This window comes from Symphalangus syndactylus, chromosome 3 (assembly GCF_028878055.3).
Source record: "Symphalangus syndactylus isolate Jambi chromosome 3, NHGRI_mSymSyn1-v2.1_pri, whole genome shotgun sequence".
In the NCBI taxonomy this organism is placed as follows: domain Eukaryota; kingdom Metazoa; phylum Chordata; class Mammalia; order Primates; family Hylobatidae; genus Symphalangus; species Symphalangus syndactylus.
Window position 1 is genome coordinate 145,714,544 of NC_072425.2, and position 12,163 is coordinate 145,726,706.

Sequence of the window (12,163 nt, forward strand, 5' to 3'; positions counted from 1 at the left end):
AGTTATAAAGAGAATAAGTTATCTATCCAGCTCAAAGTGCCAATATCTATTCAAACCTTTAAGACATGCACTTGATCCCTGTAACAACCCTGTGATGTATGTAATAGTTCCATTTTGAAGAGATTGGGTAAGTTACTCATGGTCATACAAGTAGCAAATAGAAAAGCAATGATTTGAACCTAATCCTGTCTACTTCCAAATTCCATAAAACTTAGCCACTGTGATACATCACCAGATCGATACATACATCTCCATATAGTTTAGGCTACAAGCCCATCTATGGGGACCAGGTAGGTTTTGTTACTATTTGTTTTATCTCTTTGTCTAAGTGACCAGTATCCACAGTCTGCACCAGTCAGATTCATGAAACTGCTCAATTCTTCACCACTCTTTATTCAAGAAGGCCTATTTCCCAGGTAAGAAAGCCTGCCTGGCTTTGTTAGCAGGTGCACTGCTGTGAAACTGACAGGTTCTGTTTTTACGTAATGATCCAATGAGTTGATTTTTAAATGTTTTATAGCTTAATAGAGAATGGCATATTCTTTGACCTGCCAAGGCTTCCTCCTCTACCCTTGTACCTTCGTTCTTTCTTCCTTTCTTGCTCTAAATCTTGCTCTCTTCTCCATTCTATTCCACTCATATACACACAAAACTATACACAATTTAAAAAAAATAAATAACAGATTCAGGAGGTTATATAAAACACAAAGAAGGGAATGTTTTGCAAGGTTAAAAGGAAATCATTGAGTAGGGCTGACTTCAGTCTCCAGTTTCTCTTGAATAGCCTTTCTTGTTATTTCAAGGCTGATTGACTTATAACTGCATCCAAAGCTGCCTCACACCAGTTCCTTTTATCAGACCAAGTGAGACTTCCTGTGGACTGGCCCAGCTTCCTGATATATTTCCTTTTTCCTTTGGCAGAACAAAGAAAACCATAGCTCCAAGGATCCTTGGGAGCAAACACAATTTAGCCCTGAAGAACTTATTATTTTAAAATTTTCATTCTTAATGCGTAGGGCCAAGCGCCTGCCTTTGCTTTTTTTTTTTTTTTTCCCCACAGCATTCTGTGTAACGTCCTGATGAACCCTATGTGCAATTACCAGGGGTCGATGAGCTACTTGAATTCATCCTAGTTGTAGTTTGATTTATTCAAAGTGGGAAAATTAAGCCATTTTCAGTGCACGAGCATCCCCACCTCATACATGCATACGCCTTCAAAAGGGACGTGGAACACCTCTCTACATAGGGTTTAACCTTTTGTTACCTGAGCTCAACACAATAGGTGTGCAAGGAAACCCTCTTGTCTAGAGATTTCAACCTATCTGTTTTTGCAGTTCTGACTCTAGAAACATGCATATAGGAGAAGAAGCTTCAAGGTGTATCCAAAGGATCATCAAAGTCAGTTGAGGAAGAAATTCCAGAAATTGGGTTGAGATTGTTGCTTTTCTCTTTTGCCTGGAGTGTCTCCTATATCACTCCTTACAACGTGGCCTCACTATCCACTCTACACATTACTACTGAAAGACCTTTAGGCATGACCCAGGGTAACAAGGGAGCGCTATTAAGAAAGCTGCTTGTTTCTTTGTCATAGCTCCCAAACACCTATCACACATTGCCAACTTAGGATAGCCCCCTCCCCAGTAGTCTCAGAAAGAAAGAGGCCATTGACGGAGAGACAACTGAGGCTTCAAGATGTAGTGTGTCAAAAGATGGGAACTAGGCAAGAGCCCCTGGAAGCAGAACTCAAGTATTGATGCCCCAAAACACCACACTCTGCAATGAGGGTGTTTTCTGGAGCAAAGACATCAAGGCTCATTTAACCCACAGGGACTCATGCTTCTTTGTTCATTGGTCCTATTTTCTGACCACTGTCATAATATTCCTGGGGGACTGAAGAGGGCACTTTCCATAGGAACCAGACGGGTAAGTGAGTAATCATGCAGCTACCCAAATTTTACTAAAGTAGATTTTTTTCTTTAAAAGGATTGCTGATTTGGAAGAGGGTAAACAACAAAACAAATGTAGCTCTTCTGGCAAAAGGCATTTCTTAGGGCTAATTCAACATGGTTAATTCATAATGATTTTTCCTAACCCAGTCCTCATTGTTATCATGTCTAGTTGAAAATGAATTTAAAGAATATTCGCAAAGAAGAAAATAACTCGGAAACTATGTGGCATGAGGAGACTGTGAGGGGGTTATGGGCACGGTTGCTGTTCTCTGCTTCGTATAACCTGCTTGGGCGATAGCAAACGCAAGGGGTTAAAATGACTGCCCCATACTATGAGCTTGAGATCTTTCTTTTCCCAGCACGGTACTCTGTCAATAGCCCTGTACCCAGGTTCATGACCAGTCAGGAATCCTGAAGAAAAGATGCATACATTATCTTAAGCAACTTCCCCTGCCCTGATAACACTGCCTGAGAGAACCATGCTAACCTGCCCTTCGACTTCTCCATAATAAGAACACATTGGTCAAAGGGCACAAGTCCTCTTTCTCAAATACAGTCTTTGGTGCAACATAGGACTTCCCTAGAGGTGAGGGACTTGAAGGGCACCTGTACTTTTTGCACTTTTCTAGAAAGGAGAGGGAGAAAGAGCAGGTGACTTTTCTAGAAATGTCATTTCAGGAAACCAGCATGTGGAGACTTCCCAGGGTGCCTTGGGGAAGGCATCCAGCCCTGTGGCTGTGCTGCTCTGGGCTTCTAAGCCATTCCTTCTGGAGATTGTGGGTCTCTATAAACGCACTGAGTCTGAAGTGTGGTAAAGGAATTACCATGGCTCCCCCTCCCTGCCTTCTTGGAGTTTGCCCCCTGAGTTTTGTAGACAAGCCAGGACGGGGCAGTAGGACTGGGTTTAGAGCTCACCAGAATTATTTATTTCTTCCTATCAGTTTGGACAGGGGATGACCCAGACTCTTCTCTGCCCAGAGCACCCTTTTAAAACATTTAAAACCCTGTGTGTATTTCATGGGAAATTTCACACGCCTGTTTCTGATTCACTTCCAATTAAAGGCTCAAAACACTGGTTTTGTAAGAGCTCTTTGATGATTCAGATTCTTGTTTGTTCATCTTTTTTTCTCTCCTAAATGTCCATAGAAGCTTAATAAATGTTGTTCAGACATTTGCATGCTTAACTGTTGAAAATAATTGGAAACAGGAAAGAATGTTTTATTAGTGTGCACAGTACAAGCACACTTACAAGGAAGGAGAGACACAGCCTCAGTGAAGGGAAACTCCTGGGAAAACAGGTGTATCCCTGAAGGTGGGTGCCTTGGTTTCCCCATCACTGGGCATGGGGGAAGGAGGCTTTCAGCTCAGAGCTACTGAAATGGGAGAGGAGCGTTACATGAGACACAAGAATCCTTCTTAGTGTGGTCAGTTACCATCAACAAGCAGTCAGTTGAGTGGTCAGTCTCATCCAAGATGGAACAGGTGGATTGGCATTTTCCATATGCTAACACTAGTTTTAACTCCCTTCTGATTGGAAGGAGTTGGTTGTCTGCTATTAGAGCAAGCCTCATTCTCCACCTCCTTTAAAAACTTTGATGGTGAAGCTGTCCGGGTGCACCTGTGCATAGCTCCCCTGAGAGAGTTTTATATATCGGTCCCTCTAAAGTGCTAACATGGGCACCGGCTTGGGTAGTCTGAGTTCTGTACCTGGTTTTGCCTTAGGCTGGCTTGGTGACATTGGGCAAGTTACTCTCCCTTTCTCGGGTGGTCCATTTACCCAAAAGGATTAAGGCTTCTTCATGATCCTCTTCTTCCATGGATTTGGTAAAAATCTGGAGTAGTGAGTTGCTTTGAGTTTCTTCAAGAAAAGCGTGAATTAATTACTACACTTTAACTACTGAGTGGCTCATTAGATGGCTTTCTTGTTGCCAATGTAACAAGATTGCTGTAAACCATGCAGCATTTCAGATTCCGAGCCTTATTTGGACTTTTTACTAAAGAAAGAGCACCCGCCCTGTCTCTTTATTTGTCAGGCAAAGTTCAGTCAGCCAATATTCAGTTAGCCAAAGTTACCAAATGTGACTTCATGCCCACACAGTGTAAATACAATGTGTGAATGCTGTGTGCTGTAAGGTGCTTTTTACCTAAGAAAGGTGAGACAAAACCTTAGGAAGGCTAGCAGTAAACCTCTGGAGTATTTTGCCAAATTACTGTGACAGTGGCAGAATGATTTTGTGAAAGCCACATGCAGTCTGAAGTTTGAAAATCTAGGTTCAGACCCACTTATTAATTGTGTGGTCTTGGGTCAGATAATAACTTCTCTAATCTCCCTTCCTACCTGTAAAATAACAGTAGTACTGGTAGTAATAATACGTAACATTAATTTTTCTACCAACCTTACTAATAATAAGAATCAAAAGTAGTATGGAAGTAAAAGCACTTTGTAATTGTAAAGTGCTGTGCAAATGCTAGTTATTATTATCTTAGTTATTATTCTCATTCAAGTTGATGCATGAATATAACAGATAATAAACGTAACTTAAATCTGTTGGGTTGCTTTTTTCTGGCCTTAGTGATTTCAAAGACTTGCTCGCATATGGTTAAATTCATCGATTAGTGACTTATTCATATCTCTTTGTCCATGTAGACACCATCCCCTACAAATGCACAAGTACAGATCAAACATCCCATATTCCTCCTTTCCCTCCCACATATCCGGCCATTGTTCTACTTGTGAAACTCCCATCCCAATCAATGGGGGGTTTACGTAAAAACCGATGGCAGGATATGAGTGTGGCTTCAGGAATTCCAGGCTTGTGCTGCTGATAAAGAGAATTGTGTCAAACAGAAAACACCAGAGAAACAAATTCTCCTGTCCAACCTATGCTACAGCACTCCCTTGTGAATAGTTTTAAAACATCCGTCTGGCTGACCAAATACCTATGGCTGCCTCCACCCATACATCTATGCCACCTCTTCTATTATCTTCCCCATGTCCTTGTGGTAATACAGTACAGAACCAGGCTAGAAGTAGGTTAATTCAGAGGGAGATACCAGTAGAACTGAGCTCCCCTGATTAAGGGATGTGAATTTAATTGGGTCGTGACAATCTGTATTAAGTGTAAATGCTACTAATAGGTTTAACTGACTTTGGCGTGAGTGAAGGGACAACAGAACAAAAGAAGTAATTTGCCTTGAAGATGATCTTCTTTTAGTGTTGAAGTCACAAGTGATGGAGGCCCTTCTTTCGCTTAACGAGACCGGGAAAGCTGGGTTGGGCTTTATTCTCATCATGCATCACCAATATTTTAGGAAAGCTTGTATTGCTATCTTTCATGGTACACTGCACAACCAAGTATGATTATGTGACCAGAAGTGAAGGGAAGGAGAACATCTGCCTATATTCTACCCACACTGAAATAGCTCAAAAATGAAGAGATGAAGAAAGGAAAATGGAGTTGACCATTTCCATTTAAGTGCTCATTCAGACATTTAGTATTAAAATGATGAACTTCTTTTGAAATCTTCTTATTGAACGCGTTGAACTAGGTATTAGGGTTTTATTATTGGCCAACAGAATTGGGATTTCAAAGTTCATGAGGCCAAACATTGAACTGCTCAGACACTAGTCTGTAGTTCCTAGGGACCACAATCTACTAAGATCAGCCCTACTGCTTTTTCTCCATGACAACAAATCACCACCAAGACCGAGATGCCGTATTGAAGGAGCATGCTGTGTTTTTCCACACTAACACCACGGAGTGAAGGTAAAGAGATTAGAGAGCATCTCAAATTTATATTTCAAATTATGAAGAACATATGACATAATGAAAGCAAATGCAGCCTTGCACAAAATTTGTCTATCTTTGTGACGTTGGATTGTATAAAGGGTTTGGACAAACTCATTGTCCTACCACCTCAACTATGTAAAAAAATATAATCTCTTCAGCTGCTAAGTTTCTGATTTTGCATTTGATTTGGGAGCAATAGTATTTTATTGGGCTATACAAGGCTCCAAAATCTCTCTTTTGAAGATATTCATGTGTAGGAAACTCTGTAACAGATATAGCTCTTGCACAATTTTTAGAAGAGATTTGGGAAACTTTATCAGTTTTTCTCGAACTTTTTAACTCTATCTTAAAGTCCAAGGAAAGTGAAAGATTAAGAAAACTTTCTTTATCAGGGCTGTCCAACAGAACTTTCTGCAAACATGTAAATGTCCTGTTCTGCACTGTTCACTATGGTAGCCACTGTACTCTCTATTTGAGTGGCTATTGAGTATTTGAAATATGGCTAGAGGAAGGAAATGTAAAACTGTGTTATTTTTTCATTAAGTCAATTATGTTTAATTAGTTGATTAATCTAATTAATTAAATATGGTTAGAAGCTACCATAGTGGGCAGTACAAGTCTGTATCATTCAAGTTAAAAACATCATCTTGAAATCTGAATTCAGTCAGAGGGGCATATTTACATGGATTATTTTGATCTGAGTCAGCAATGTGTTGTCCACATGGAGACTAACACTTCCATTTATTCTTATGACTAACATTAAAGCAAAACAAAATGAAAAGTGAATGTTCAGCATTATCATGTTGGCCTGGGGCTGGAGCTAAGTTTTCTATGCCATCTCCTGGCCTCATCATCAATTCTCTGCTGACCTTTAAGAATGTAATACTTTATTTCCCTTTTATCAAATGAGGGCATTTGGAATTTATCAAAAGGATATTCACGAATCATGATTGAATGTTTATTGGGCTTATCAAAGAAAGGTATGGGCTTTGCCCTATACCTTTTCATTGAAAAATAATCTTGGCCAAAAAGAATCCCTATTATACATAATGGTGATTTCAGTTTCTCCATTTGCAAAATACTGGCATTGTACTTGCTTATTTTTAAGGTCATTTTTAGCTCTAATGCTTTATGCCACCATGAAAATATGATTTCCTATTACGTAGAGCTCCATACTATTAACAGATGGTTTGCTTTTCTAGTTCCCAGATCCCTATAACCGTTTGTAATATTTCTTCTTAAGTATAAATGTGAACAAAGCAACTCTAATTTAGCAAATAACCAGCTAAAGTGGTAGTCTTTGTCTTTTTTTAAAAAAATTTATTTTAAAACTTACTAGTTAGACTGGTAGTCTTTGAAACCCAATTTCTCTCCAATGAGTATTCCCTAGGTTTGTATTCAACACAGTTTTGTCGTTTGTCCTCTCCAAATCTCATGTTGAAATATGATTCGCAGTGTTGGAGGTGGGGCCTGGTGGGAGGTGATTAGATCATTGGGGCAGATCCCTGGTGAAGGAATTAGTGTCATCTGTGGGTGAGAAGTGAGTTCTGGCTCAGTTAGCTCACCTGAGATCTGGTCGTTAAAAGAGTCTGGGACCTCCTCCTTCTCTCTCTTGCTCCTGCTCTTGCTATGTGACACGCTGGCTCCCCATTCACTTTCCACCACAATTGTATGCTTTCTGAGGCCTCATCAGAAGCAGATGCTGGCACCATGCTTTCTGTACAGCCTGCAGAACCATGAGCACCATGAGCCAAATAAACATCTTCTTGTTATAAATTACCTAGCCTCAGATATTCCATTATAGCTACACAAAATGGATTAAGCTAGTGCTGTTCTATGGTACACTGTATTAGTCTGTTTTCACATTGCTGGTAAAGATATACCCGAGACGGGGCAATTTATAAAAGAAAGAAAGAGGTTTATTGGACTTACAGTTCCACATGGCTAGGGAGGCCTCACAATCATGGCGGAAGGCAAGGAGGAGCAAGTCACACCTTACATGGATGGCAGCAGGCAAAAAGAGGGCTTGTTTAAAAACCATCAGATCTCATGAAACCCATTCACTATCATGAGAACAGCACAGGAAAGACCCATCCCCATAATTCAATCATCTCCCACCAGGTCCGTCCTGAAACATGTGGGAGTTAAGGGAGCTACAAGATGAGATTTGGGTGGCGACACAGAGCCAAAACATATCACACACTTTCCAAAGATCTTTATCCTTGATATCCCTGAGACATGAAGCAATTTATCTCTACCCTTCATACTTTCCACCCATGGATAATAGAAATATATGGCATGCTACACCTCCTGTGGTTTTAGAATTACTGTGAGGAATAAATACCCCAGTCTTTCTCATGGGGAGATCTGACCTCATTACTGAGGTCTTGCTAATGATCAGACCTATAGCAGCTTTTTCTTTGGAAGTCTTCAGGTACACATCATTGTGAAGGTCAATCCTGTGTCCATCACTGAATGATATAAATTTGTGAGGTGAACTGTTTAAAACAAAGATGGGCAGACTCCTCTCAGAAAATGAGGCCATGTTCCTAGAGGTCCAACTCTATGTAATGGTCTTAGGGGTGACGAAGCACTGTAGTCCTGCTTCTCACTCATACCTGCCCTCCAGAAAGGATAAAATTATAAATGTCCAATTAGAGTCTTTATTAGTCTCTTCCTAACTATGTAGAATGTATCAATAGTTTGACAGTTCTGCAGCTCATGCATTTTCAGAAAAATCCCTCTTCAGTTTAAAACATTCCACCTTTGTTTTTTGTTGTTTTTTCAGATTGCATTGGGAAGAAGGTAAGGAGTATGTATAGAATACAATTCTGTGAACAAAGTGAGTTAGTTACTTGCTCCTTGAGGGCAGAAACTCTGGCCATTTGTCCTCAAGTCCTCAGTGCCTGACACATATCCATGTATTAATTGAGCAGCTTCTATGTGCCAGGTGCTGGAGTACAGCAGTACAGCAGACAGGTATGGTTCCTCCTTGGACAGAGGTAATAGTTAAGGCAAAAAAAAAACCAAAACAAAACAGGTAGTGAGCTTGTTATAAGTGCAAAGGGTTCTATGAAAGGGGAAGTATGGGGCGCCTCGGGAGGGCATAACATGGGGACCTAACCTAGTCTCAGAGGTCAAAGGCTTCCTTAAGGAAGTGACATTTAGGCCAAACCCTGAAAGATAAGACTCGGAGTCAGTATGAAAGAGAACAGGCCTTTCAATAAGTCTTTGCTGGATGAGTGAATGAATGAAATGGCCGCCCAGGGCATTGCTAAATTAAGTACCTTGAGCTTAGTCATCCTAACCATAGTCCCCCCAGGCATTATCTGTGTGGCCATAAGCCATTTTCTTAGCTACTTTCTTCTTCAGTAAAGGCAAGTAGAGTGTAATGAAGCATATTGTGAGAGGATAATTACCTTAGAAGTCGTTATCAGACTAATGTTTTACTGAGTGCATGGAGTACATATGTATAGGTTAATATGCCTTTACTATGCAACGCATCCAGAAATTTCAAAGTCAAGAAGATTCTTGGAGGCTGAATTCCACCTTTAGAAGTCTCAGCCTATGAAAGCTCTGGGTTTCAACTTGACATAACTCTTCACCCGCCAGAAAAATAAAAAAAGGCAACTCTTTGGCAAATAGAGCTCTGGAAGATGCGCTGGCTGGCATTGACATAAACTGCTATCCTGATCTCCATCAAAGATGTGGGCCTTCTCATGCTGTAGTTTCCTCAACTGCAGAACAGGGAGATTCTTCCAATGATAATTTTACCTCGAAGTGATGTTGTAATAAAGATGGCAGTAAAAGCATTTTGCAAGATCAAAAAAAGAAACACCTACTAAACAGGCATGCTATCTATATCTCGTGTTTGCTAGAATTTCTGAGGAAACCCTCTGATCTAAGATGCTAGAGAGTCTACAGAGGTTGATAGCTGGGATTGGCTTTTAAGATCTTTTCTGGAATGGCTGTGCCCTTTACCTCACTATTACTTTAAACAACTTTGTCAGGAGATACCAGCAATGCCAATAACAATAATGATGATGATGGTTACTGAGTAGTTACTGATGAGCCCAGCACTGTGCTAAACACTTGAAGGATTTTTTTTTTTTTTTTTTTTTTTTTTTTTTTTTTTTTTTTTTTTGACAGAGTCTCACTCTGTCACCAGGCTGGAGTGCAGTGGTGTAATCTCAGCTCACGGCAACCTCCGCCTCCCAGGTTCAAGCAATTCTCCTTGCTTGAGGCTGCTATGGCAAGGATGGTGTGGCTGAGGGCCAGTCAGCTCCAGGTCCCGCCAGCTTGGACTGTGCACCTGGGACTTCCTGCCTGAGCCTCCCGTGTAGCCGGGACTACAGGCACACATCACCAAGCCCAGCTAATTTTTGTATTTTTAGTAGAGATGGGGTTTCACCATGTTAGCTAGGATGGTCTTGATCTCTTGACCTCATCATCCACAAGCCTCAGCCTCCCAAAGTGCTGGGATGATAGGGGTGAGCTACCGCGCCAGGCCCTTGAAGGCATTTTAGCACTTGACCTTCACCACAGCCCCAAGGAATCCATCTATCATGACTCGCACGCACCCAGTGAGAAGAACCAAGACATACGAAACTCAAGTGACTTGCCAAAAGTTGTGCAGCTAGCAGGTTCTGTCTGATACCAAAGACTTTACTCACTGCATATGTGAAATACTTTGAGATTTTCAGAATAAGAGCTCAGGGTTGCTAAGTGATTAAACATATACAATTAATTATTCCTGCCCTGGAAGACAAGAGTGTTACCATTAGCAGAAGTTTATTTTTGCAATTCCTCTGGCCTTCTGGTGTTCCCACATGCCTCCACCCCTTTTCCTAACTGTATTGCTTGCCTGTTGTTTAAAGAAAACAAAAATTTATTTTCAAACTTGTCCAAATAGAAATGAATTGCATTAAAAATAGTGAAAGCCACGGTGAAGGACTGAAAAAGTGGAGGAGTCAATGACATTTGCAGAGCCCCTGCTGTGCGAGTTCCATGGGACTACCAGGACCGAGGCTATGTTTTATTAATAAGATCTAATTTCCAAGGGTCATTTTATTATCTCCGTATCCCCCGTCCCATCTCGCTTAGTTGGATGATCTAGAGAGAAAACAACATTTCTACCTTCTTGCAATGGAAACAATAGACTTTGCTTGTGCCACTTTTATTTTCCCACTGGGGAATCTGAGAGATGACCTGATTGAATTCCACCCGTAAAGGTCATGCTTTGAATTCAAGGCAGAGGAAAAAAAATGAAGAAAACATTTTGCAATGATACCCCACGAGTCCTGAGCATGCTGGGGCCTCTCCTGGTTGCATTGTGGTCTGCTGATAAGGATAACATTGATGACAAGTGGAACATTTCCAGGACAAAGGAAATTCCCTGTTGTATTGTTTAAAGGAAGCCACCATCCACTAAGGAGAGCAAGGTTTGTGATGTAGGCGCAGATTTCCCTGCAGGAGAGGCAGGGAGAGCTGCCAAGCTGCTTGTGAGTGTGCCTGTCCCTGATTTCATCTGGGGAAGCATTTGCTTGGTTAGAAGTCAATAAGGGGTCATGGCAGTTTATGGCATTGGTAGGGTTAGGAGCCAGACTTAGAAATGGAGGCACGTTGGCTGGGGGAGTAAAAAGCCTGATTCATACAATGCAGCCCATTTAGGAATCATAGCAAAAGCACCAGGAGATTTAGAGAAGTTGATCTGGTTTTGAGTTTAAATTCTGGACCTCCTTCTCTCCCCACCCCCTCCAAGCCAAAATGTCAGAAAAGGGCCTGGTTTCCCTTTATGGAGTGCAAAATAAACAGATCCTCAGCAGCAGGAGAGGGGCCCAGTTCCCCAGCCCATAATGCCAGAGCTGGGGGTGGGGGTGCTGTGGGGAAAAGCAGTTATTCTTCTGTCTGGTTAGTATTTGGCATTGACTTTCATTTTCTCCAACCTCTGTTTTCTAGAAGCCTGCCTGTACGGGAAGTACAGGAATAAAGAGAAGCTGATCATGGGGGTTTTCTTGCCAGACTTCAAAGGAGGTGGATTTTTGATTTTTGATAGTTTGGAGAGTTAGTTCCAAAAGTAAAAGCTGCTTTGGGGACTTGAACCTAGACATTGGGATCTTAGCCGTGTGCCCATCACAGCCGCTGCTCTGCTCCTGATGGAATGGAGTGCTCTGGGCTTCCCACTCTCCTCTCCCAGCCCAGGAGGGCTGGAGCTCTGGGCATCTCAGGGTCAGCTGCGGTGAGCCTGGCCACAGGGCTCTGCATTCCTTCTGGGCTTTGCTTGGTTTGAGTGGGTGTGACTGCGAGTTTACTCTGGAGAAAACTGAGACAAAGAGTCTAAATTGGGCAGGATCTTGAATCTAATGACTTGTTTACAGACCCTGTACTTTTTCCAGTGCAGGGAGGAGGAAGAAGGCAGGGCAC

The 12,163-nt window shown here is 41.6% G+C and overlaps 1 protein-coding gene across 2 annotated transcripts in view; it reads left to right on the forward strand.

The window, feature by feature from the left end:
* FLI1 (Fli-1 proto-oncogene, ETS transcription factor) overlaps positions 1-12,163 on the forward strand; it is a 118,185-nt gene that overhangs the window by 10,945 nt on the left and 95,077 nt on the right. The window lies entirely within an intron of this gene.